This window comes from Plectropomus leopardus, chromosome 12 (genome assembly GCF_026936395.1).
Source record: "Plectropomus leopardus strain MGB_pleo_1.0 chromosome 12, ASM2693639v1, whole genome shotgun sequence".
Classification (NCBI taxonomy): Eukaryota; Metazoa; Chordata; class Actinopteri; order Perciformes; family Serranidae; genus Plectropomus; species Plectropomus leopardus.
This window is the reverse complement of record NC_142187.1, coordinates 19742560-19769804: the sequence shown is the minus strand read 5'-3', so window position 1 is coordinate 19769804 and position 27245 is coordinate 19742560. Positions and strand designations below refer to the sequence as shown.

General features: G+C 39.3%; 1 long non-coding RNA gene across 1 annotated transcript in view; it reads right to left on the bottom strand.

Annotated features, from left to right (window-relative positions):
• Nucleotides 1-27245, bottom strand: part of LOC148188092 (uncharacterized) — a 197247-nt gene that overhangs the window by 119786 nt on the left and 50216 nt on the right. The window contains exon 2 of the long non-coding RNA XR_015778143.1: nucleotides 13043-13242. This is a non-coding gene — a long non-coding RNA (uncharacterized LOC148188092). The remainder of the gene's footprint in view (nucleotides 1-13042; nucleotides 13243-27245) is intronic.

Sequence of the window (27245 nt, the reverse complement as noted above, 5' to 3'; positions counted from 1 at the left end):
CTGTGTGCTGGTGACAGAGAGGATGCTGAGGTTGGAGCAGAAAGTATGAAGTTAAACGTCGAAGTTCAACATGTGAACAGTTAAGTCTTTTTGTTGTTGATTAAATGCTACAACTCCTCAAGTGTTTGTGGTCCCGCCCCTTCTGCTGTGTAGGCAAAATGGTGACCATTAAGGGTTAAAAATGTCTTAGTTCCACACTCAACTTTCTGACGAGTATGAGTGCACTTTCTAGGTTCTCACAGCCGCTGAATTTGCCATATTTCTCAGTATGAATGCACCTATGCACTCGAAAAGCACAGAAGTATCTGATTTGAAACACAGCAAGTGATTCAGGCAATGAAATAAAATACTTTTGCCTGACATCATCCTTGTTTGTGTGGATGAATCTTTAAAAAGTGCAATAATCAGAAGGTCAGCATATTCTAAATCTTAAAGAGTTACAGCACAAGACAGGTCTGACAGTGCGTGATGTTTTGTGAAAGGGCAAAGTAGATGTCCATGGAAGTCAGAGAGGTCTAACTCCAGCAAGTATTGACTTCAATCAATGGTAATGTTCTATTTATAAATTAAAAATGACCTCCATCAGCTTGAAAAATGTTGTTCAAAATACCATTAAAAAGACAAAAGGCAACAGAAGTCAGTATTCATTCCGTTACTAGAAAAAAACTAATAATTGACTTCAATGGCCTTTTTATTTGCAACTTCAATGACACAGCTTTTTACTATATTTACAATTCCTGTGGATTGGAGTATACAAGTCAAAGAATAAAGGAGTAAATTAAAGGCCATTTTGTTTTGTTTTTCAAAGAAATTATGGCCAGTTTGAAGATGTGAAGATTGCAAGCAAAGCCACTGTGGATAAAACAAATTCAAAACGCATTCAGAACCCAGACTCCACTTCATTATTGGTCTAGGGACACAAAGCAGGTAGCAGCACAGTTATTATGACCACAAATTAGTCTTGCAAACATACAGAGACAGTACGTGGCTCCAGCAGATGACTAAGCCCCTGGTATTAGCTCTGTCAGATATGCAGAGCAGGTGATTGCGGCAGTGTTTGGTGGACTATCATCTCTGTCCCAGTGCTCCTCCTGTCATCCTCTTATCAGTTAGCCTCTGACCCGAAAGAGCCGAAAGAACTTTTTCCCTGAGTCAGGGAGGGGGAAGCATGAACATCACTTTGGTCAGAGAGAGGAGCATGAATAAGTGGGCAATACTGAGGTTAGTTTCAGTAGTCTAAAGGACAATGTTTCAATGTAGGTTGCCTTTGTTTTTATTTCCTCTTGATATGTTTATTTAATGTGCACACCAGAGACAGAAACAAATTCCTTGCAAGTGAAAACCTACTTGGTAATAAATCTTATTCTGATGTTATGTGTCAAACTACCATAAACATTGCCTTCTATACTGCAACATGACTAACAGCACAAGGTTTTTTCCTCCAACTTGTGGACGCTTTAATCTTGTATTTCTATCTAAAGGTCTCACATATCCGATAAAATTCTTTCAACACACTAATCTACGCTTATCCTGACTTGAATGGTTTATGTCGTGTTTGAAGTTGTTTGAAGGTTGACTGTGGTCACTATCAGACGCACAGAATACGAACACAAAGATGTTGTGTTCTGTCTATGCCCTCTGGAACGACATAGAAGCTATTTCTGATCCGACGCCCCTATCAGCAGGACGACATAATTTGTCGGTGCCCGTCAAACTCGCTCCAAATCAGCGTTGTAAATTCAGTCCATTTTATAGCGTGACAGTTCAGGCACAAAAATGACTTAGCTAGGTTTATGGAAACATGGCGGTGGGGCTGGCTGATATGACGGTATTTACCGTGTGGCTATAGAAATTTGCTCACCATGAGAGATTTGGCAATAGTTTATCTACCGTGGAAAGTATTCAGGACAGGGTGTGAAGAAAGTCAGGGCTGGATTCTTGCATGATCTCATGATGCAGGTAATAGGATTTGGGCAGACATGCAGGAGGAGAGTAAAGTGATGAAAACAGAGCCATGTAACACCTGAAATTATTGATTTAATGAATCTTCAATTGTGAGGAAAAAAATGTTATCTAGTTTTGAGACTTTTGTTTTTTCTAGTGTCATGTATGCGAGGTAGCTGTTTTTTAGTTTGCCTGTTTGTTTGTATGGAAGTTCCAAATAAAAGAAAAAAAAAACAATGAAATGTTATTAAGTACAATATGGTTATTTTCAAATTACATGAATCCACAGAACAACTACACTACAGCATAATGTAATACTCTAACCATGATATAAAATTACATTAGAAGATTTTGGCTCCATCACCCAACTCTACATGAAGTTATGAGTTAAAATAAATACTTTGGAGAGTTTCATCATCATGACAACAATAACCACATGGTTGAGGTTTTGTAAAAATTGTGGTTATACTTATAACACAATAACAACATTGTGTCTTGGTGGACATAGGCAATGAACAGCAGTCTTTTGCTATGTTGGCCCACCAATACATCACAATCACCTCGGGACTTGGACTTTGTTGCTCTATAATAACGTCATCTTACTTCCTCCTTTGCTCCTGTCATAATTAAAATGTTGCTAGAGGGCTTTGTCACCTCAACACTTACCGAATCATTAAGTCATTTTGGGGAACAGGCTGAAACTACTGATTCTGTCATTCTTCTTGGCAGGACACTCTCTTACTAGCAATTCTAGGTATGTCACAATAAATGCTCAAATGGCTATAAGAGAAAAAGCCACCAGCATATGCAGTATATATCTGGAATATGATAAACATCAACAAGGATGCAGGAGTGACAGAGGGAGAAAGCAGCACTGTGGCTGTGCAGTTAGTAAGTATGTAAGAAGCACAGTAGGAGTGTGTAACATGTAGGCAGTACCATTTGGGAGGTAGGAGCAGCTGCTTAAAATGTCAACATGTTTGGCATTTATCAGGATAAGCTGCCATTCAGTGTGTGTACCACATATTGTTTCAAGTCTGACAGCGAACATTTATAATGCCTGTATAAAAATCTAAAATTTTGTCAACGAGCATCTGTACCTCTCTGCCCTGCTAGTTTTCTTTACATATGGGATCATGAGGTCGTCAACACGATTAGTGTTTAAAACCACATAACTCTGGCTGTGCCATTGTCCTCATAGGGGGAGAGTGTCGTCACCCAAATATGTGGAAGTGCTACCCTCCATATAGCATTTGGTTAAAAACTTCCACTGACATATATCAGTATCAGTTATCAGCCAAATAAGTTGTTATATATCGGCATATCAGATATCGGCAAAAAATCTAATATTGTCCATCCCTACCAGAAGTAACTAGAGATACAAAGGAGTAGAGAAGAAAAAACTTATCCTCTTGCCACAACTCTTTAATAAGACTTTCAAAATAAGTTGGGATCTCGCCAGGAAAAAGAATGTATGGAGAAATGAAAGCAGTCAGATGGGACCACCACCACGTATTTTACACAAAACTGTCTTCTAATTCTGCTATGAGGTTTATCCCTCACACTGACTGTGTGCAACACTTACTGTGCACTACACTGCAGTGAGCGAAGTGCAGCATTTCTTATCATGAGAGAGGAAGCAAGAAATAAATTATTTGGTATGGTACAGCCTGCTATTTGGGTTAATGTAATTAAGTGGCCATGAAAAGTTTGTATTAAGAATAGCAGATAACATTGAGAGGAATGCCTATAACAGTGAAGTCATTATGATATAGGTATATAATATTATGACTGCAGATGATGAAATACTTCCAGTCAGGTGCTTAACAGTATGTGAATCCGCTGCTCTTAAAAAAGAGGAATAAATAAAGCTAGAACCATACTGGATGTCACCGTGGATAAGTTTAGGACAGACTTAGAAGAATGATATCGGCTGGGTCTCTCATTTCTGTATGTGCATCATTCTGGTGGCTCTTCTTTTCTCTTTAAATTAAAGATGTATTTTTGCTTTGGAAAAAGCGCAAAGACCATATCTATCTAAATATTTATAATTCTTGGTGACTCTAGTATTTCCATTAGGGCTTTTATTGCCCATGTGTGATATGCCAATGGTAGTAACCCTTGGGCATCCTAATGGCCTGCAAGTTATTACTCATACTGTGGTTATTAGTCAGTACAATTGGTATGAAAAACTTTTTTCAGCTCTCATTTCTGGACATTTCACATTTCTTGTAGCAGCATGTTGCTTTCTTATATAACATTTACTACAACTGCTGTGCTGGTTCTTTAAATGTACCAATTTTGTCGCAAATAAGTCCAACTGACATTAAATTGCATATTTTTCATTTTCTTTACCCAGTATATTACTTTACCTCTTTAGTACATATATGCATGAGGAAGTAACCTCCACCACTCGATCACTGGCTGGCAGTAACACTCACTAACTGCCAGACAGTGAAATGACACATAAAGAGGGCTATAGACTTTGAAGTGCAACCCACATTAGCTTCCTAGCTAATGTTTCCCTCTTATTTACAAGCACACATATCTTATGCTGCACCTTGATTGCTGAATGAGCTACCAAACAAACATTCACCGGGCAAAAGTGAATTACAAATGACAGCTTGCTGGCTACAGCAGATAGCTAATAAGCTACTTGGCTGTAAAACGTTAAACTAAAAACTTGACTGCAAATCCAAACATCAGTCAGTTTAGATGCCAAATGCTAACAAACTGCTGCCTGTTTTTGGCTTCTTAGCCACCGTGCACCTACACTTAGTACATTTGCTGGCTCAGCTGCCACTCAAGCATCAGCCCACTTACTTAGGGGTTAAACGGGCAATCTCAAATGTGTGTGTTTACTTCATTCAATAATGAGAAATATGTTTGACTTTATTTTAGAGCTGAGCAAAGGGATGGTATTTTTATAAGCTGGTTTGATCATTTACTGAGAATATCTTTTTACTAGAGTAAATAAATTCTCTGTTTAGACACCTGCCCACTGAAACATTTCTCCAAAGGTCTAGTCATTGTCTCACGTCTATGAAATATGTGAATAGCAAAGCTGTGTGCTGTGAAAAAAAATCTCAATGCATCACTCCACTGTGACCCCATGCCATGTGTTGTGAAACATATCTGCACCTATGTATGTAAGTGAATTGAAAAACGACCACCTCTTGCTCTGCCATTCACCTGGGCTCTTCCATTTCTGTGTGCCACCGCAATAAAAACCTCTCCCCTGACTTTCTGAAAGTGACTTTCAGTGCCTAACCATGTAGGCCATGATAATGTTGGCCATTTTCATAGGGGGGAGTGAGGGGTACTTGGCTTTTTCAATAAACCTCTGATGTGTTTTGTAATGCATTGGTTATACTTCACAGTAAAAACCCATTCTGTTCCTTCGCCAGCCAGTGCACTTCTCCCTAAATTGCCTTTTCTCCAACTGCCATTCGTTATGCTTTCCACTCCGCTGCGCAGATATCATTTATTTATTTTATGAAACAACAACCCCGTCAAAACAAAACAACCTCACCCCCTACCAACCTACACACTGACAGTTGGATGGATGGATGGACAGAGAGACAGACAGATGCACAGATGGATGGATGTTTGATGGATGAACAAAATCATTATTGGGCTGGATAATCGGGATGAATGAATGGGAGAATGAAAAGATCAATGGCAAAAGCTAAGAAATTAACATCCAGTCCTATTGCGTATTTGCCAAATTCTCCATAGAAAAGATGGTGAAGCAGGGAAAAAATGGAGTGGGAAAAGAAGTGGTCCCGAGTTAGTGATTCCCCATTATGTGAAACTCAATTTTCCCTCCTGCTTCTCTTTTATCTGGTGCCATTATGGAGACGGTGTTTGTCTGGTGGCAGGGAAATAGGCCTGCTTTGTTTAGACTAGTGTCAGCTATAATGAAAAAGCACCATCAACTCAGAATGGGGGCTCTGTGCAGTGTCTATCGCGACACTCAGCAGATAATAACTATTGATTGCTATCCAGGGACAAGAAAAAAGAATGGAAGAAAGAGCAAAGGAAGATAGACGGGGAGAGTGAGGACGTGGATCAGACATCTATTTCCCCCCTTTCACCAATTATATCTTAGCAGTTAAATAAACTGCCACTACACAGAAACCATGCAATAAAATAAGTTGGATTTTGGAGGAAGCATCGTTTTTTTTATATTTTGTACATGTGTTGCACATTGTACGATGTCCTTTTTTGATATTTTCAAACAATTTGAATCCAGAATCTTCACCAGGGAGCTGACTTCAATTTCTCCAGGCAAGAGAGCTCCCTCAGCTTTAATCCAACTTCCCTATATACCTCGGGCCCTCCATTTGTCCATGTTCCAACCTCTGCCCTGTATTTTAAGAGCTGTCAGATTCCTGCTGAGGTGCACACAGCTATCGTTAAAACTCCACTTAATATTTCATACCTGGAGTAAAAAAGATAGGCGGTGTTTGCATCTCCTACTGCCTTTGACTTGGCAAATCCTTTCAGTAACACTGACGCCCACATAAAAGGCTCATTGCAGTAGATAAAGGTGACACTCAAATAACTCATTCTTGTACATCAGAGGTGAACTCCATGACTCTGCAACTTATCGACCTGACCCTAGGCAGTAAAAGCGCAACCCCCATGGTGCTGTTTTTCCCATAATGAATGTTTGAGGCCATTGATTTTCCATTCTTACAACCCTCTGTGCCTCCGAATCGATCTGAGTGGTGTTCTTATGCAGATACAAGGCGGAGGTGGAAAGTGTTAAACAGGTATGACAGCCAGATCTTGGTCGGTCACAAAATTTGCAAGCAGTTCACGTCAGTTCAACATCACACCTCTTTAAATCAACACCAACTGTAATCAAGTCGTTTTGTGCAATGGTTCGGCTAACTGCATGCAGTAGGCTCTCCATGATTGATTAACTGGGTTTACAGAAGTGACTTTCTCATCAGAATTTTCATTTTTCATGACAGTGTCTTTTATTACAAAAGGGTGTAGGTGCTTAACAACGCATTACCTCAAAAGCGTTCTAGAAAAGCATTTATTCATTATAATACTGCTGTTTTTGCTGCAGCTTGTTTTGCATCCGTATATATGGGAGCTCAGCTGCACCAAAGCTTTAGGTGCTTTTGAGCACGTGCATCTGCATGTGTGTAATGCTGTTTTCACTGGGCTTTAAATCCAGACATCAAATCCTGCAGATTACATTTAAGCAGCATATGTGCTACCTGACATGTCCATTACAAAATGCACTGTGAGCCCTTGTTTTAGATCGAAATGGAATAGAAGACAAAGGAATGAGAAATGCAATGCAAGGGAGGCGATTTACATAATTACAGTTTCATTTCATTAACATAGAGGACAGGGACACAAAAACAGCTGTGGTGCATATGCTAAATTTAACCATCCTGATCTCTACTTGGATGTCCATATAATTTTTATGGTGTTTATATACAGTGACTGTGCTTTCATTAAGACGATTATCTGACAGCTAATTTTAGTGTCTTCTGTCTGTTAGTATTCTGTTATATATAAAAAAAAATAATTATCTTTTAGTAATATAATTATAGTATAGTTCCCATGTACTGGACTAAAAATCATAAGTTTAATTACATGCAGGATTTAGCCTCCAACTGTCTCAATAGGTTTGCATACTCGCTCCGGCAGATGAGGCCCCTCTCTCAGCCAGAATAAATCTCATATGTGTGGTCAGTTACATTTCCTGTCTTGCTGCATTGCTACCGCCACAGGCCATGTCTTAGCATTGATCATTATCTGCAACAGACAGGTTTGGCTAAATATCATCACCCCGGAGACAAAAGATATGAACTCCTCTTTCACAGGTCTTATCTCTCTTTCGACCATCTGTGTGATCTGCTCCGAGGATGCACTGTGGTTTTACCAACATAAGGAGGAGGACTGAGTCCAGTTTTGGTCCCACATCCCAATGGCACACAAATCGGCAGTTTAACCTTCACCATGGCGGCCAATGGCCAATGTGTCATTACTCGAAGGCAGACAGACCGGGATTTCACCATAGAGCCTAAGCTCATGCTACCACAACTGCTTAAATGCCGGCCAAAATAAAGCTCAGGAGGGGGATCTGTCAAACCTCCACCAGTTATGCAGATGCTCACTTATTGCCAGACCACTTCCTTTCACTAACTCTAGCTTGCAGAGGAGAAAGTCTGACTGATGGTGGGAGTCAGGACCTCCTGGCTCAGTTCAGCAGAGTAGTATGGTCCATTTAGTGGGGTTTTACTTTGCCAAGACATGCCTACTCTTTAGCCACTAATCGTCCTCACATCACTCCATGAAGTGCTGCACTGCTCCTCTCCAATTTCCCTGACCTGCTATGACAGGGTATGGGGTGGAGGAAAGCTGCTGATTGGTGGGTTTTCTTATTGCCAACTAAAAGTGGACTTAGGAGAATCTGCAGTTTTTAAATCACTTAAACCAGATGATTCTATGTGGCCTTTTCCACACCATCAAATGCAACCACCTGTGTACTCCTTTACTGCAAAATGAGCATCGTTGTCATTATTTGCCCATTGAAGTGAGGCACATTATGTTTAAGTGCTTAAATTGGATTTTTGAACATTTTTCAGTGAATTTGAAATAGACAAATATTTCCATAAATGGAGTAGAGTCCTCATTTACAGAGATCAATATGCTGGATCTTTATTAAAGGAAAAGTTTTATTATTATTAATATTATTATTATTATGCACTGTAACATTGGAAAGTCATCTATATCAGCAGATATTGGCTATTAAAATGTAACGTTGTTACATATCCCCTAGCCCTTCTTGAGTTATCGGATCACGCTGCATCTTGATGGTCATTTACACTTGTATTTAGCACTGTCATCTTGTGATCAGAACATCCAAATTGCATGTTAATACCAGGTGTGCAAAGGGTCTCAGTAACTGAACCAATTCTTCTTTGACAATCAACCATCCAAATAAACTATGCTCCTTTATCCACCTAATCGGCACAACAGCTAAGCAATTTACTGGTGCGGACGTCAAAGTGGTTTAGATGCAAAAATCACACAATAACACAAAAAAACTAAGCAATCTAGGTGGTGGTAGACCAGAAACTCCCGTATTCTGCAAGGTAAAATTAATGTTTTTGTCAAAGGAATGTGGTGGCTTTGAAAAGGGCAATGTAATGGTTTCAGTATCCACTGTGAAAGGGCTGTCTGACAGCAAGGTGAAGTGGTGAAAATACTGAATATGGATGAACACCTCATAAAACCACACATCAAAAAGTCTGAACTAACCTTTTCAGTTCTTGATATTATTTTTAGCCATCACCACCAACCTAAATCACAGCTTATTGCTCACAGCTAGGTGGGCATTTTAATTTGAAAACCAAAGAAAGAACGCAGATGGACCCACCCTTTAAATAACTTCAAGCATTTAATCCACTACTTGTACCTCCATGGCTGGTCCCAGTTACTTACTCCTTATAGTCCCCTCCTGCCAAGGTGTCTGGCCCCAGGCCAAGGTCACACCAACAGGCCACCTGTCCTTCTGCTGGACCGCTACAAGTCGTCACAGGGTTTAACAGCAGCAGAGCTTCCTTCTGTCAGAACCAGGAATCTTCACGGTGCAAAAATCAGCCAATGTCCCTCCACTGCTCCACTGAGAGGAAATGTATTTCTATCCCTTCTCTTTCTGTGAACAGAGCTCTAACACGCAGGGACTGCCTGGTGCAGTAAAGCCGCTCAGGTGATCATTTGTGACTCCATCCTTAAGTTTTTTCCTGGGATTGACACAGACTGTCCTCTTAGCTTACAGAGTCACAGTATGATTCAAAGACAGGGGGCACTCCCTATATTTTACAGTTGGCCTTTTCTTCAGAACTCAGTACATGGAAATTAGACTGTCGATCCAGACACAGGATGGGGACCCAGCAGGAGCAGAGCAACTTGGCAAGAATGAAAAGTGTAAGCTGAGAGGCTGCCACAGGGTCAGCGCTTCCTGCAGCCGACATGGTGCTCGTGATCCATGTACAGTACGTATTCCAATGCTCAAAGTACAGCAGAGACCCGCGGCTAATTGCATACAGTGCAAATCCCAGTTGGTACTGCTGGGCTCTAGCACACAGAGCATGTCAACTGAATTTGTTAATCTTGTTGCCAGAGGCATGTTGTGCAAGTCTCACACAATCACAAATGAGGAAAACATAATCATTAGGTGTGGTAGGAACTGGCAACAATCAGCACTAATCAAATAATCTATTCTACTTTGCCTTTAAAAGCAGTTTGACCCACCGTGTTCTGGCAACGCTATCTGAGACTGAGGTGCAAAATCAACAGAGCTGAATATACAGCTCCATAATGTAATATACTGGCTGGGGAAGAGGCGACACATTTGCTCATCATGTTGTTCTTGTCCTTGGAGATTTATGACTCAGTGTCACTAAAAAAAATAAATAATTAAATGATATTAGGAAAAGAGCCAAACAGAACCGGTGGCAGTCCTTGGAGACAGGAGGGCATTCGCTACATGAGGCCGCCTTCACAATTCGCACTCTGCGTGTCTTGGTGCATTCTGACAGCTCTATGTTGGATGACAGCACACCACATGTTTTCACCAAATCTGATATCATGCTGATTCAATCAGAGATGCTTGGAGACATTTCTAAATATGGAGCAACACATATGCAGTCAAGAGCTGTGTCGAGACAATAACCTGTTTATGTGTCTTTCTCTTTACATATTTCTGATTATATCTTCCTTTATTGCCTTATATTCTGTCTGTCTTTGAGTGATATTAGGGGTGCAAGAAAATATCAATACACTTGAGTATGGTGATGTTACGTTTTGTGATTGATGCTCAAAAACACATCGATTTTTCAATTGCACATGCTAGAGAATCATGGCAGTCATGGGCAGATTATGAGACAGTGAGCCCCTGGGCACAGTTATTCACCACTTCTCCCACACAGGAGCAAGACACACAGACATTGTGCTAGTTTTGCCTCTTTTTTTCTGTGGTTGTTTAGCATCTTTCTTTATCATTATGCATCTTTTTGTGGTTTTGTGTCTCTTTGGGCTAATTTGTCTTTTTTTGTAGTTTTGTATCTCTTTGTAGTCACTTTGTGTTTGTGTTTTGTTTTTTTTTTTAATGATTTTTCACCAAAATTATTGCGTTTTGCAGGTTTTTTAAACCAGTGAAAACTGTTAAAGATAAGCAACAGACTGATTTTCACATCGCCAAGATTCAATCTCAACCTCTCAAACTTGGTTTAAAAAAAGGCTTTATATAACCTTGCTTACAGTATCACAATATCTTGAATTATAATCCTGTATCATGATAGGTAACGTATCACCGGATCCTTGCAAATACACAGCTCTAAGTGATATATACAAATAATGATACCTTTTAAATAATAAATGTATGACCTTTTAAACCTTTTCAGATAAGTAGGCCTCTTATTTTCTTAGCTATCGAAATCTAATGTCAGACTGCTGGGAAATTTTAGCAGGTAACTACTCCACCTCTAAGGATCCAGTGTACATAAGCATTGCTGATTCAGCAGAGTTCTACTGTATGCTGAGGTAATTCAAAAAAATCACAACAGTCACATCTGTGGTCTATCTAAATATACTACTGTGTATCACGCTTTGCAAGCAGGCTTATTAGAGATAAACAATGAAGATACCCTCTCCTTTCATGATCGGAATTATAAAGATAGCAAGAAGAACATGTTTGGGGAAAAAAGTGCAGAGCCAACACCAACACATACACAGGGGAATAATACGTAAAGATGAATGTAGTTGGAATTGGCTTTTAATAGATTAAATAGATATTGATTTATTTTATTGGATGTTGATTTTTCTCTTTGAATCCACATCTCATAATCTTTTCATATTTCTTTAAATATTTCATAATCTATTCATTAATTAAATTTGCATTTTGTTTGAAATTCGTTAATCTAATTTCTGATATTTTATTCAACGGCTTCACTGTGTGCTTAACTCAAGGAATATTAAAATAATAATAATAATATGGAACATTATTTTGCTACATTGCTTCAGTGGCAGAGAATATATCTGGCGTGCCCAAAACAGACACATTATCATCACAGCCGCCAAGCCCACCTTTCCTTTGCTTCTTCCTAAGCACATATTGCCTTACAGGTGGATATAAAGCAGAAGAGAGATTGGGTGATGCATGCAATTTTGATGAAAATCAGTGGGGGTGCAGGCAACAGTGTTTAGCTGTCATACAGCATATCAGCGGGAGAGAGGGCAGAGAAGATAGAAGGTACATGGAGGGAGGGAAGATAATGTTCTATTCAGAGCAGCGAAGAAGCAAAGGGGATCTGGACAGCAGTGAAGACACTTTTTAAAGATCAGCCATGTGTATTGTTGACGAGAGCCACTGCCTCTCAGCCACATTCTGACTCCAAATACAACAGATGTCAAGAAAAAGTAACAACAGCAAATATGAGAGAGGAATGCTAAGATTTGGTAACTTAGTTGGAGGTAAATCAAATAATGAAATGTAGAATTGTTCTTAACATAATTTCTGAGAAAATTCAATGCTGGCTGACATTCCTGTAAAATTCCAACCGAGTGACATCTTGTGTCATGACAGCTGATTACGGCTGCTGTTCTTCTTCTTTGTATTAGTCACTGATTGCTACAGCTGTTTTTTAAATCTCCTGCGGTGGGTCGTACACATAAACACGTCGTCAAAATGTCACACTCTACCACCCATGGTCACACACTTCCGGCTTTAGGTTTTACACAGACCTCATTATGGCGCTGTTACTACCTCTGGTCCCAGCTTAGCGGCGAGACCACTCTGTCCCCTCTTTCTGCAATTCAACATTATATAAAGAATGGCGAGGCAGGGTAACGGTGTGGAATTCCCGCCTTAAACAGCCAGCGTTAATGCAGCCTTTGAGAAAATGACCCTCCTTTTTCCTGGATTTATTACCTCCGAAAAATTATAATGTCTCAATAGATAGTTTCAAGTGTTCTTCAATACAGTATGATGTTCAGTAGTAAATTACGGTACCACCTGGTGTTAAAATAGATAAAGCAGGGCATGTTTTAGGGTGTGGCCTACCTTGTTACTGACATGTCATGGTGTCCTCGGGTTGTCAGGAAGATCCATCCATCACTGCTCCACAGCTCCACCATCTTATCCAAACATGGTCACTCCTTACTCCAAAAACAAGGTGGTGATGGCCAAAATCCCTAACTTGAGGCAAGTCCACACACCAATAGCTGACGTCACGGCAGTTGAGTCCACTTCTTCTTTATAGTCTATGGAGGAAGACAAAGAGACCGGAGATGTCACATTGTGGCAAAATCAAACATTTCAAGCATCAATGAATGTAACTTTACCTATGAACGCTGTTGTAGTGTAATGAGAGGCAACACATATCAACTGTTAAACCACTGAACACCATGCTGGGGATAGCTCGCTCTCTGTAGCCTGCAGCAACACTGAAGGCCAAGCAATCGACCAGTTTCACACATTTTAACAAGCACTACTCATAAATGGTGAAAACAAAGTCACTTGAAAAATGTAGTGAATCCTGAATTCTATTGCCTTGATTTTTATAGCACTGAAATGTAATTGTTACTGAAAGCCAGTTACAGGCATGGGGCAAAAAATATTATTATTATAAAATATTAAATATAAATAATACATATTGTAATATTATTATATATCACAAAGCCTATAGTTAAGGTATCTTTCAGTTGGCAAAGCTAAACAATGTTTACTCAGGTCTGGCTGCATTCATACTTTATCTGGCCATTTGGGGGCAGCAGAACAAGGTGTAAACATCTGACAGTCACTATTGCCTGTTTACACGGTCAGCTGACATGCTGCGACATTGGCATTTTTTTGGAGTCTTGTCTTATGTCATTAGTCATAACCTATCACATATAAGCTCAGGGAGATAAATGCTGAATCAGAAGTAGGATCACAACTTAGAAAATCACCTTCTTTCTGTTTTTGGAAAAACTTAAAGCCATACCTGAGTAGCAAAAATCAATGCTGAAGCACCGCTTGAATAAAGTTAACAAGCTACCAGCACAACTGACACTACAGAAAGAACAGTGTTGGTCTTTTTAGCTCAAGGCTAGCACTAACAACTGAAACCACCAACCTGTCTTATGTGTTTTCAGCAGCCTTAAGCTGGATGATCTTGGAGCCTTTTATTTTTTTTCTCACATTCTCACCGATGAAGCAGTTCTCCTGTTTAGCCAAAGGGCTTTGAAGTCCCTGAACCCAGCGTACGGTACAAAAACTGCGAAGGCCACATTCCAACCAGCACAGACTGCTGTTGATTCATTTCAATGTCTCACACTTGTGGCTCGCAAGCTCACAACCTGATGTCTTAAAGAGCGACGAAGGATTGTGAAAACCCAAATAACTTTGATCCTGCAGTCAGTCACTCTTTCAATGAATTCATTCAAGACCGTCTGGTTTTAAGTCATTATTAAGTGCTGCAAAGCAAGCCTGAAGTTAATAGGATGAACTGAAAGTCAAGTGTAAGGTGATCTCAGTGATGTGAACGAACAGCCAAGAAATGGGGAAAAAAAGCAAAGACGTGACTCAGTTGACTCTGAGAGTTCCAAGAAAAACAAGAAGACAATCCAGCATGGACAAGTTAATACGTCTTCTGACTCTGAAAGCAATGGACGAAGGCATAATTCCATTTTGTGAAACTTAAGAGAGGATGAAGGGTCTGACCACTCAAATGGAAAAAGAGGTGGGGAAGACAGAGCAGGCAGAGAAGAAGCTACAGTGAGAGTTTGGAAAAAAAAACATCAGCTTGTGACAGCCTCGGCCACAGCCCGAGACAAATGTGAGGCAGTATTGCTGCACCTCTACAGCACTCGATCACCCCAGAGCCTGCAGAGTGTCCTCAACATTCTCTTATCATCAAACAATGCCACGCCACGATGTGACAGGTCAGAGACCCATGTTGCTGCTTCCTGACAGAGCACATCAGTGGCGGTGGAGTAAAGTAGCATTCAAGCAGATAAGTACATACAGTCTCTCTCTCTCTCTCTCTCTCTCTCTCTCTCTCTCTCTCTCTCTCACACACACACACACACACACACACACACACACACACACACACAAACACAGAACATGTTCGGAAAGTTTGTATAGTGATAACTTTGGTGTTTTTTTTTTTAACCTGGACCTTATTTTCTCATACTTTTGTGTTTCAGTGACTAATGGAGACAACAATTTTTGAAATATTAACAGAGACCTTTCCAGCTAGTGGGAAAGATCGGGCTGCAATGTAACCACTTGGGCATTTGTAAACTTTTACTTTCAGTCCAATTGTAATTGGCTGTTTTTGCCACTAACAGGCTCAGATTATTATTACAACTGACAACATGATGGGTAGACTCCCAGAGGTTTTTCTTAATGAGTAAGATTCTTTTTGTTTAAATGGAAAAAGTCCTGAATTTGCCATCACAATTGGTCTAATTGGTTTAAATACGGGTTAATTTCACACAAAACCAGAGCTGGATGATTGTTGGAACAGTGGAAATATAAACCAAGACTGTTTTGTGAGTTTTACTTGATTTCTGTTGACTTTGAATAAAGTGTTTCATACAGTACTAAAGTTATTGATAATTTAAATGGAATCTGTTGGGTTTGATGATAAATGATTTCAGAGTTGTTTCTGGGCTCAAAGAAAGGATCTTAATCTCAAACAAAAGAGTCTATCTCTCTAGGATCCTTGCCATAATGCTGTCAGATGCCTGCGGCAAAAATAAGCACTTCAAGTGGACGTAATTGGTGGTGCACAAATGCCCCAAGTGGTTACAATACAGCCTGTTTGACTGCTGGAGGCTGTAGTCACTCAGACACAAAACATAGGAAAGTTATAAATTTACCCTTGAATAACAATATAATAATAATAACAAAATATATCTTAGAAAAGCAGATTTTCTTTTACCCATATATTATGTGTGAGATACTAAGACAAGAATGCATTTTGCAAGTTTTAGCTTTATCAATGTAAAACAATTAACTTGGAGAAGAAAATAAATCGAACAAAAGTGGAATAATTTGTTTTATTTGTGATGGACAAAAAGCTCTTCATTGGATTTAAGACAGTACTTATTTCTTCTTATTATTTCTTATTTCTTAGTATTAGACAAAAGTGTCTCCCAGGGCTACAGTGCTTAATTGGCCTTTATAATTGTATATCATCTATTCGTCTTCCGGCATGTCTTCCCCAAAAGAATGTAAATAATTCTTTCTACTTTTACCTAGCATGTCAATCAGTGGGTGTTAGGCATTTTAAAAGAGTCACTATTATCACAGCTGTTGTTGGCATATTTGATTGCCAAATTGTTCATATACCAAGCAAAGTTACAGAGGGTCATTTAGAGAGTAAAGCTATTCCAGTTCCAAAATTCAAGCCTGTCTGGGACTTTAAGTGTTAATTTATAATCATCCTTGTTAAAGTGGATTGTCAGCATCTTGCTAATTATACAGGAGAATGTTGTTTAATGAGTTCATCCACCTAATCAACCATCATGGCAAACAATAAGAAAATCTGTCCTTGCATCATTGTTGTAATTAGAATTTCCTGTTTATAAATCCTGAGCAGCACATCCCTAAGCCTAAAATCACAGATAATTGAGTCACAGTCGAAAAAAAGAGGAAAAACTTTCAGATCTGTGTAAGGAATCAATGCACGCTGTTAATTTAAGCATTTTGTCTTACATTTCCTCCTCATTTCCTGGTAGATTTATGCACCTCTGAAATCACTTTGATATGCCTTTGATAAGGACGGCCTGTGTTGTACCTTGCATTGAAGCCGTATAACCTTGTTCTTGTAATTTTTGTTCTTTCTTTTCCTTTAATTTAGCGTTGGAGCAGCACAGAGGACTTGGCATGACGTTATTATGAAGATATTGTGGGGGGACAGAATCAGAAACAGACATGGACAGGGTTTATTATTAGTCTTTTAACACGACAAGAACACAAGAGACTTTTACACTGAATAAAGTATGACCTCGGTGTTCCATCTTTATTATTTCATAGACAGCTGAGCATGTATGGCGTTGCACAGTGTCAGCATGCATTTGGCTTTCCCATTTCCTCTCGCTTTCTCATCGTCTCAATTTCAGCCTCAGGAGAGTTATTTTGAGAGATGGCTCAGCCAAGAACAAATTCTCTCTCATTGTTGCTGTTGACTTATTCAGTTATTCGACCATGTGGCAAATGGACACAAAATCCACAAATGGAACCTTCAGGTCTGAATGATTAATTGTCAAAAGCCTGGTGGCCATTTCTAGCTGCAAGGGCTGTTTTAGTGTCAGCCACAGAACCGTATGGCCACTGCTAAGATAAATCAGCAGGACACTCACACAACAACAGTGAACAGAAAATGCTGCAATGACTGAATGTAATTTCACTTTATATTAACTATTTTTAAACCAAAATAAATGTACTAAACCTGCTGGAACAAACTGTGACTCAGTGCAGGATGGAATTGGGCCTGATTGCTAAAAGAATTGACTCACATTATAAGCCAGTTATCTAATTCTCTGAGAGAATGTTGACTGCCCCAGATATTTATGAAGGAATAAAAATAAGGATGAATAATCCATACGGCTTTCCACTCACATACCGTGGATACTGTCAAATGTATCTTTAATAATTCAGTGTATTTTAAATGCCTGAGTTAATAAGATTACGTTAGCTGTGTTTCACTGCAGCTCCAGGACTTCTGTGTCATCAACAGCACTGCACCACACGGAGAAAACTGACAGTGATGATACACACGTGGACATAAATGCACACAAACCCTCCACACCCGACACACTCTTGGAGCAAAATTCCTCTCTTAAGCAGTTCATCCCAGGTGGAACAAGCCACAGGTTTAACTGATATATTGCCATGCCATAACAGTTTAAATGAGACAACATTTTGATCCTACTTGGATCTTTCCACAGGTCAAAATGTTTAAAAAGGTTTTGACTTGACAATGTCTGAGTAGGATCAAAACATTGTGTCAATCAAACTTCTGTGACATGGAGAAAAGTGTATTTTTTCCTCAGTGTATGCTGTCTTTTTATAGCCTCGCACCTACGGTGTGTGCACATAATTATTGTCCCTCAACTCGTAAAAACTGCTTACAGAACGATCTCACGATTGAGCTTCAGATCATTTTTGATCACAAGAGATTGATCACAGCTACCAGAATGAGATTTTCCCTTCATCACGTATGGACATTCACACATTTTACTCAGATGATACTTGTATTCATAAAAAGCACACAATCTGGATAGTCAACTCATCCAAGTATTTGACTTAACACTTATGAGCAGGAATGCACTTGTACAATAACTGTCTTCCTGGGAACAGATGGATTAAATTGTAGTTAAAGACTAAACTCTGCGTACCTACCAAGTTAGTAATGTGTATGAGTGCTATTTTAACCAAACTTGAAACGCTGTAAATAAGCATGTTGTGCAAAACTGCACACACTTGATGTCCACTCCTACAGCAGCTCCCTGGTCAAAGATGAAGCACAATTCTACCAAATACCATTGTTGAGGTCCTCCGGCAATGTAAGAGTAGCAATCTTATGCACAGCCATTATCTATTTATAGCACCAATACTTAATTAATCCTCTGATTCATCCCAAATGCACCTTTACACCCTCGTTAGCAGTAATACTGTATCTCAATCACTGTCCGCAAACATTGGAAAGTTAATTTATTTAACAACAGTAATACTTTATAATAATACAAGGAAAAAAACAGTAAAAAGATCAATAATAAAATGGGACAACAACCTTAAAAACTAAGCTTATAATGCACATAATTTAAATTACTATCTGTGCAGAATGCAAAATATGCACTCTTGAAACACCCCAAATGGTTAAGAATGCATATTAGATTCGGTTTCTCACATTATTTTTCCATCTCAGCTTTACCGCATCATATTCTGCTCGCTCCAGAAAACTGTGTGTATGCATGATTTGTAGTGCATGTGAGGTACGCACATTCTTTTCTTATAAATATGACAAAAATGGCATATGCATGCTTTCTGTGTGTGTGCAATGTTTATGCATCTGCCCCCTGGTGATGAGTTTGCACAGGTTAGCATGCAAAAGCACTTCCAAATAAACACTCACCGCTGTGTTTACTGTATGTGTGACTTTTCTGTATGTGCTGAGAACAATCTGCCAAGTTCCTCTGCGCTGCTGCCCCGAGCTTGTGTGGTGAAAGCTGGCACTGGCACACAGGATGATGCGGGGGCATTAACCTGCTCCACTGTCACCTACAGTGCTGGGCTGCAGTATTTCTAATGCATAAGCCAGAGTAGTGAGTGGAACCAATGCTGGTGTGATTAGTCTGGCTGGGGGGTAAATGAAAACCATTATCAAGGTTTTTCTCTCTGCCGCATCCTAATGCAAAGCACAGGGGAGAGGTGATTTGAATTGCTAAAGCTGCACTGGCGATGCTCATTTGGCACTGGACAATCTCGATCGGGGGCTGCCTTTCTACGTGCTGACTTTGTTTTGTTTTGTCATGTGTCTTGAAATGAGCATCATTATCAACTGTGACACTCTCAATGGGCTGATGTGCCACTGGTTGGGTCCCACGGTGAAGCAGCCTTGTAATTTTGGTTAAAAAAAAAGTATGACAGAGATAAGCCATTACGTTCCAATTCATTGATAACTGAGAAGCAAATGAACTGATAAAATGAACATGTCTGCCACATTGTCAGTCAAAATAACTTTGAATGCAGAGATTATGCTGTGAATGTGTTTTTTCAGAGTCTGAATAAATCAATCCTGTAGCACCTTGTTCCGGGACTAATGTCCATGCATATTTAATGATCCACTATCTGAGGCAGAGGTTGTTAATTCTGCCCACTGACTGACTGTACTGCAAGTTATCGCTGAAAAAAGAGACAAATATAGAACTTCCGCAGCATATTTTCTCTTCTAAAAGCACCCCCCATCTTATAATGAGCCCCATATTTGAATATGTATTCTATTTCCTTAATATGCCAGGCTCAATTACAATTGTAGCCTAGAAAATAAGACATCTCAGAGTGAATTAGGGTGTTCAAGTAACTGTCTTTGTTTCCTAACAAGAATGAAACCTGCAGGAATACAGCACACACAACAAAACACACTGACAACAATAAAGCACAAAGTCGAATCCACAAAACAATTTACCATCACAGTTTCTCTGTCATCGTTCCAAAAACAAGATATGTATATTTCAGAGAATAAAAGTAAAAACACATTGTGTGCTCGTCTATGCAAGTGAATTGGAGTAACTACAAAAGTACACTCACTGAGTGCAGAAGCATTAATGTTGTGCTATTGTGGCTAGTTTTTTTAGTTTTCAATTTGTTTCAGCTTGTAATAATCCCAGATTTTAGACACTGTCTGCTTTTTTCTTTGGCTTGTCTCTTTTCCCCTCAATATTTTCACTCCCTTCCTCCATTCTGCCGTTATTAAATCATTTAATCCATTCAAAGTGTAAGTGTACTATATGACAATAATAATCATTCATGCTAAACACAGTGTGTTGTACATTATTCTATAGCTTAAACAAAGTTTGATGAGTTTTAGTAATCAAGTTTCAAAAGTACTTGTTAAGCCATAATTGTGAATCGCCGTAAACACGAGATGTCCTTTAACATAGTCATATATGTGCATGCAAAATATTAGGCAGACAGTAGGGTGCAAGATTAGTTGCAGACAAATAGGATAAATTGATCCTGTGCAAATATGTAGATGAAGCCACAAAGTGGAATAAAATGTTCTCAAAAAGTAGTTTCTGTTCTCATTGTGGCAAATAGAAAAAAATCTTAATCTGTGTTTCCAGGAATCAATAGTTTTCCTAAAAGCTCTATAAGTGATATTAGCCTGATATTCAATTTTAAATATGTAATTATATTATTTTTCATATGTATGTGACTGCCAGGAGTTGCAGTCCACACCCTGTAAAGTTCTAGAAAAGAAAACATCCAGAGTCAATTTGCCTAATAAGATTTTGGCCTATGTATATATGAGTATTTTCTTTTAATGAGCAGTGAAGCATAGTGTGCTGAGAAAAGCTTAATAGTCAAAAAGGGACCTATTTTGAATGATGAAAGAGACTAATCCTAAAGACGACTCACTTCCAAGAGAGAACAAAAGCTTGTGCATGAAGAAGCCTTTCTTTGGCAAACACGATAAGCAACGATTTGGACTATGCAAAACAAACTCATTGTTAGCAGGAGGGTAAGTACACAAAACAGCAACAACACTTGTGAACAATGCAAAATGGCAGAAGCGCTGGAGCTGCCTGCTTTCAGCAAATTCCGGCTGGCTTCCTGGTGGTTGGCTACACCTGTTTTCTGTTTAATTGTCATGAAGCGAGGGGCTCTCTCCTCCTTTTTCTTTCCAGCCTTTCTCCTATTTTTACCTCCTTGTACTCCCTTGTTTTTTCCACTCTCCCAATTTCATTGCTGGGCATCCTCCCATGTATAATTCATGAGTGGCATGCTTGTTTTTACACACCACGTACCAACAGCCATGTTGTGCCGCCCCGAGGGGGTCTCAACTATGCCTGCCTGTAATCTGCTTACACACAGAGCAACCAGCTCACACCTCTCCTCACCAATTACACTCAATTCCTGGAATGGCCCTCTCCCTGACATGAGGTGCATTGTGATCATCGTGTCCTTCAAAGAGGCATAGACAGAGAGAGTAACAACACGGCATACATGTTTATGTGTGAAGGGGAGGTAATTGGTTGAGTACTCAGCGCTGGGGCACCGCACCCGTCCGACAAAAGCTCCTCTCTGAATTTGACAGTTGGTCTACTCAATGCAAGGTTAGAGGGCCTCGGCAGCATCAACACACTATCTGACCATAGAGCTCATTCAGCAAGTCAGAGACTGCAATCCAACCTACAAGTGCTCACAATTTATTGTGTACAAACGAAATCATCATAAGCTCCGCGCACCAAAACACGCAGAGTGACGCACAAGCACACACCCTAGACATTGCAGGTAAATGGGGTAGAATGTAGTGCTGTGTAGTGGGTAATGAGTGCTGATTGTTTGTGACGGGGCTGTAGTAAGGCTGATTTCCCAGCTGAGGAATGGGGGCTTTGTACACATCACAGGGCTGTCAGGGAAAGACAGAAAATGGGCGCATGCCTCACCGCTCTTCAGAAATAGACAGCCAGAACCACTTCACTATTTAGCTTTAGAAGGCAGACACAGGCAGAGAGCGATAATGTGAGTATTTTAAATATTTTGTGATGCAATTCTAGCCTATTTGCATGGAAATGTGCACTTGGGTGTTATACATTTGAGATGTAGGGGGGGGGGGCATGGCTGTTATTGAAGGGTGTAGTCAATTACTGACTCACAGGCAGTATTTATGCTCAGATTTGCATGACATTTAGGTAGACATACAGAGGAAAATCTCTCTTTTTTCCACTGGGGGGGTATTTTAATGGTATCATTATCAACCCTGTGATTAAGTATTGATTTTTTTTTTTTAAAACAATCCACAGGCTTAGAGTGCCACACATGTAAGGTTTCTTCAAAACAATACAGGCATTTTGCAGTTTCCCAGAATCTAAAAGGCTGCTGTTGAAGAATAAGTGCACTGTAAAGATGATTTCTTTGTTTTCTCTTTTATTGTGCCCAAGTTACATTTATATTTTGTCAGGGTAATAATTCTTTTGATTAGTGACCATATAAAGTAAATGGATTTTGTTTGCATACATTGCATTACGGCCTGGATTGATATCACTTTTTCATTAGGGGTTTCCTTACTTGATGACACATAGTCAATAATTCATCGATCCTGGTGTGTTTTATTCATAAGTCTTACAGTGCAGAGGGGATCATTAAAGATACTTTTTGCAAGCTTTGACTACCACTCAATGGAGGCAAATGATTCCTGCTGAATATGTGAGCAGAGCAGCAGCCTGTTGGTGTTAACTATCCGTATTATCTACGCTGATGACCCACTATAAGCTGTGAGTTCAAACAGAGTTACAGGCTAATCCACTCAACAAAAGTCAGCAACAGTAAAAGAATAAATCTTTGTTTATGTTTTTGGTTTATCTGATCACTCCCAAGGAGAATGTAAACAGTTCACGTGGAAATGCCTGAACTAGACAGACAGTATGTCGTAAGCAGGTCAAGAAGAAAAGGCGATACGTGACCTGAAAATGGGCCAGATGACCTGAATTTTTTTTTTGAGAATAGTTATTGGACATAGATTTTGTACTCACTGGCTGGTCAGATAGAGGTGTACCTAAAAAACAGCCTTAAGTAAAATGAAAATGGAGTAAAACTATAAACATGAGGTTAGGTCAGTCATTCAGTGACTAAATCCTCAGACTCAATCAAGCCAAAATCAAAGATCCTCTTCTGCCCTCACTATTACGAATAAGGGGTCAAAGGACTATCAGCCTGGCCAACACTAGGGGCTGATATTTGGCATTTTGCCAATTATCCGTATCCGCATTTTATTTTAATGATCACTGAGAAAATTAATAAACTAAAAAGTGCAAAGAAAGTGTCAGCATGGGAGGAACTTTTACTATGTAAAACCTCAGAGAGCTATCTCACTATTACAGATGAACTGGGCGTTAAAATATTGCTGTAAACTTTTGGGAACGAAATGGGGTGCAGTAACATTATATTGATTTATATTCGATCAGCACTGCCTAGTTTTGCCATTTAATCACATTTTGGTCCATTTAAGAGGGAGAGAAGGGAGGGTAAGTCTCTTGATCCAGCTCTATACTGTTTGTGTACGCAGTGGCAGCACGGGTGGCGGGCAATACAAAAATGCAGAAGTACAGCCTGTAGTTCAAGCAACAGCCTGAGAGCTGTGGGGGGAGGAGGGATATCTTGGCATATCTTAAATAGAGAGACGTTAACCACAGTTCATCTACATAGGGTGCCCTCACTGTTTTGATACAAAGCTGGTTGAAAGGAAAGTATCCCTATAATTAGTCTAAAATACAGCGTTGTACTCAGTGTTCCTAGTAATAAACCACTTTTGTCACAAACGTCACCAACTACCTTGTTGAGAGATGGCCGCGCCCTGAGGGTGAAAAGGTGAAATACTATCTAGTTTTCCGAGTAAATATGAAGTTACATTACGTTTTTATCTGAGGTAAAAATCTAAGAAACCACTGTAGTCAGATTGTTCAGTCTATCTACACTTGAAAAGTTACTTAAGTAACACACTCACCTCAGACTGGTAATGCCTGGCTTGGTTTCCAGAGAACTAATTGCAGGACATTAAATAAATAATTTACAACTAAATCCTTTTTACTCATTTGGAAAATACTGCAAATAACTGATCCAATCAAATGCAGTTTTGGTGTCCAATTTACATAATAATTGCAGGTCTTCCATCACTGTAAAAGACAAGACAATGTAGAGCTGCCAATTTAACATCAGACTTACTAAATTGACTGTAATCATACACTCACACTCATGAAAGTTGACATTTGAGGGTGTTTGTTTTGTTATGTTTTTGCAGTAATTTGAAGCTGTTTGAGCAGACTGACAGGAAGCTCTCTTTGTTGCATGTTGTCCAGTCACATGCATTGCCTCTCACAGGACCGCAGCAGATGGTGAGTAATCTGACGGGCTAAACAAGTGAGTTATGACAAAGAAACAGCGCCTCACTCATCTAGCTTGCTATATATGAAGTTGTCAACGCCACACTGTGGTCTATAGCCTAGCTCTACTGCTTCCAATTAGGGGCACCACATGCCAATTAAATATTCCTATGATGAAGCATCTAAAGCACTTTTGCATCTTACATCGCAAATTAGTCACTATTTCAACAACGTAGTCCCTTTTTCTTGCAAATCAATGCCAAAAATTAACACAGCGCATTGTTGTTGGTATTGAAGAGTACGAAACATGGCATCTAACCACAGAGAAGTGACATTTGCAGGTGCATTTACATGCTGTTTAATGTGCTGCAGCTGAGCCGCTAATTAGCAATGTAGCCTTCAAACTGCAGTTTGCAGTGCACTTTTCCCAGATGGATGTTTGTTTGGTCACTTCAACAAGCTAAGCTGCAGGTCAAGACGTGTGTTTGCTCATGTTTGTAAGCTGGATAAGAAGGAGAGTTGATCAGTAAAGCTAAGTGGTTACTGTTCAAAGTTGTTCTTGTGCTCTTGTGTTGTGTAGCAGTTGCAGTCAAGCTCAGTGTACTCGGCTCTGCCTATGACAGAATACTGACGTTACGCTATGTTGCTTAAAGGCATATTTTGTCGATTTTCAACCAGCTTTGTATCATAACAACAGAAGCAGATCAAGAAAGAGACCGGTCCATCTCTCCTAAGTTTAGACCAAAAGTAAATGTTGCAGTGCTGATCAAATATAAATCAAGGTTCTGTTTCAGTCAGCCACCATATTGTTTCCTGCTCCAAAACAGTTTTATGAAAAACTATCTTTCTAGCAGTGATGTCCTTCTTTAAGATTTGATTGCCTGTATCAAAATAAGATAGATGCAGGTACTGAAAAATCATTTCAAAACTACGAACTAGGGACATCATCATGAAACCAAAAAAAATATAAAACATACATTTCTTCCTTATACTGTCTGATTTTTTTCTCAACTGAGAACACAGGACAGGTAATTTACAGGGCATATATTTTACTGTAGCAGACCTAAAAAGCAGTTTAACTTTCAGTTGGACTTGTTGGATTTGTTAACGACTTTTATACCATAGTGTGTGCTTTATTTTAAAAGCATTTTCTTTATTATTTATATCTCCTCTGGCTTCAACCAGCAAAGGTAACGCCTGCACACTTACTCCATGGCATGGAGTAAGTGTGTAGGTGTTACCTTTTTTCTTCATGCAAGTTTTTTGAAAGCTCTGCACCTACGCAATGTGCGTATAACTATCCTTTTTTCAACCAGCGTTGCCCCAAATGAGTAAACTAAGCTCTTAAAAAGTGCAATTAGCTAAAAAGTGAAATAAAATACAATAAGGTCATTATTTCAGTATAACTCTAATATGCTATAATATGAAAAGGTTGATAAAAAAGTATTGCTGCAATTCTGTAAGTAAGCATAGTTATATACTGCTTCAAAATGTCTCTTTTTCTCTCTTTTCTGAGGTGGAATCTGTCTCAGGCTGATACACTAGAATTAAAGGCACTTTCTCATGCAGCGCTTTGTGCCTGCTGTGAAGAAACTCCCCTGTGCCCTCTTGCCTGGCTCCCTGTTTGGACGTCTGTATGCTGCTGGATGAGGCAAAATCGTTTCGTAATTGTGTGCGCATGTGTGCGTGTGAGTGTGTGTGTGTATTTTCATGCAAGCCTTTGAAAGTGTGTATAATTAGTCAAAAGACTAAAAAAGAAAGAGAACACCCGAATCAACAACCTGCTAACATAATGAGAAATCAAAAAGATTACCACAACATAATCAACAGCACAATTTGAAATTTCACAGTATTTCACTGAATGAATATTCAGAATGATTTTTGTAAAGCGTGTCCCCATCCAAATGCATTAAATATGCAAAGTGTCCCACCAAAGGATATGGACACAGAGCATCCATGGATCATATTCCAAATAATATCCATTGCAGATCCTATTTAGCATCTGTTGATTACATCTGCAAAGTTGAACACAAGAATGGCATCCAGCTTTCTGCAACAACAGATCTCAGGGAATAAAACATTTACGTATGAGTAGTTTAAAATATAGATACTGTTCCTTCATTTGTTGTTGTTGGAGATACTAATTTGCATCTTTAATAATTCAAACAGCATGACGAGAAAACACTGTTACTTTTTAATATGAAGACAAAATGATGCAGTGTACTGTAAACACAACATTTCTGACTTGGAAGATCCCAAATCTAGGGATGAAATGATTTCAAGAGAGGGCCGTAAACACACCAAGTAGCGGCAAAGTGCGTATTTATTTCATGTTTATCAATGGCGAGGACATTTTTTATAAAGTAGGTCAACATGTCACAACAGGGGTCAGAAGACTGTTTACTGTTAAGGTGCAAATAATCTCTTCCTACAATTTGCTGCTAAAATCTAACCTATGCCTAACTTTTAGTTTGGTCGCATTTTACAGCAGAATAAATGGCTGCAGCTCGAAGCGGCTGCCCCAGCTTTCCATAGCCACTTCAGCTCATTGCTGAATGCATTTTGTTGCTAATGTATGTTTTAGGCATGAAACACATTGAAAGTTCTCAGCATAGTTTAGTTTATATAACTTTATGCTTCAGTATCTCTGCAGAAAGCATCCAGTC